Source organism: Octopus bimaculoides, chromosome 6 (assembly GCF_001194135.2).
Source record: "Octopus bimaculoides isolate UCB-OBI-ISO-001 chromosome 6, ASM119413v2, whole genome shotgun sequence".
Lineage (NCBI taxonomy): Eukaryota > Metazoa > Mollusca > Cephalopoda > Octopoda > Octopodidae > Octopus > Octopus bimaculoides.
Window position 1 is genome coordinate 87,071,626 of NC_068986.1, and position 1,616 is coordinate 87,073,241.

Consider the following 1,616-nt stretch of genomic DNA (forward strand, 5'->3'; position numbering starts at 1 on the left):
ATATATATATATATATATACTTGGAATGACAATAGAGGTCCAGTAGAGTAAACTAGGCATCAAAGGGGTCAAAGGAAAGATAGGTGAGAACCACTGATCTAGTTTCTCCAACTCTAGGGGGTGGGGTTCGTCTGATTAGTGAGGGCATCTGCAAAAAAGCATTCATTACCTTATTTATCCCAATTTCAGCTGCTTCAGCTTTTAATACTCGATAAATTAAAGTACCAGTTACGTCTTGAGGTGGGCGGGGGGCAATGTTGTTTACTAAATTCCTTCCCCTAAAATTTGCTGAGTGTGACCGCTATTAAATTGTTGTTGTTGATGTTATCATTGTTGTTATTAAAGGCGACAAGCTGGCAGAATCGTTAGCACAGAACACTGGGCAAAATGCTTTGTCCGAGGTCGACTTTGCCTTTCATCCTTCCGGCATCGATAAAATAAATACCAGTTATGTATTGGAAGCAATGCTGTTTACTAAACTCCTCCCTCTAAAATTTACTGACCTTACGTCTAAATTCGAAAAAAATTGTCTTGTATGATCGTTATTAAATTGTTGTTGAAAGGACGATTGTATTACTGTTGTTGATTTTATTATTGTTGTTGTTGTTGTTGTTGGCGCTGTTAACGATGACAGTGGTAACGATGTTGATGATGGTTCGATGGCGATATTGAAACCACTTAGAGATACTTCGTGTCGAAGTGAACTTTAAAATTTTGTGATAATATGGCTGACGTGATATCTGAGAACTACGTTGGCCATGCGTGTGGTGGGGGATATAGTACTTACTGTACAGTTGAGGTGTACTGTAACTGACAATGGTGGTGGTGGTGGTGGTGGTGGAGGCAGTGCTACCGGCGGTGTTGATGGTACTGGAGTATTGACCTGTAAGGTCACCGGAATCTCCCAGACTTCAATGTCGAAAAATACCTCGGCATTTATATTTAAACATAATTGCAGCAATATATTTGGCGTTATATGGACACCAATTATTATTCCATCTGTCCGACATAACTGATATTAGTATTTGGAACGTTATCATCATCATCATCATCATCATCATCAGTGACAACAACAATATCAAACACCAACTGACGTGGGCGTCGCTTTATAGTCGTTTGGCCTGCAATAAAACAAAAAAAAAAACAATCAAATTCTTGGATTTCTACGCATAGTAAAAGGACGGAATGGTCACGGCTGAGGTACCGTTATTCAGAATTGATATACAAATAGACAATAACAATAGCAATAGACACACGAATGAGGACCCTCGGTAGTCGTTCACTCAGTAAAAAATAACAGCTAAAGTACTCACACCCGTCTTGAAAAATAGTTGAGACATCGAAAAATGTAATCCTAGATAGACACATTATCTTACAGACGGCAGGAGTACTAATGACTAGAACGCATTTCATGAAATATCTGTTGAGGTAAGAAATAACCTCGGCTGAAACACACACACACACACACACACACACACACACACACACACACACAATCTAAAATAATGTCATAATTCATAATTATGATTAAAGCAGCGAGCTAGCAAAATCTTTAGCAAAATGCTTTGCAGCGGTTCGTCTGTCTTTACGTTCTGAGTTCAAATTTCCCCGCGGTC

General features: G+C 39.0%; 1 long non-coding RNA gene across 3 annotated transcripts in view; it reads right to left on the bottom strand.

Annotated features, from left to right (window-relative positions):
• Nucleotides 1–1,616, bottom strand: part of LOC128248154 (uncharacterized) — a 62,518-nt gene that overhangs the window by 23,227 nt on the left and 37,675 nt on the right. For 2 of the 3 annotated variants that reach the window (XR_008264445.1, XR_008264446.1), the window contains exon 3: nt 788–1,121. This is a non-coding gene — a long non-coding RNA (uncharacterized LOC128248154). Of the gene's footprint in view, nt 1–536; nt 1,122–1,616 lie in introns of those variants that run through there. The other variant, XR_008264444.1, reaches the window with a different exon arrangement.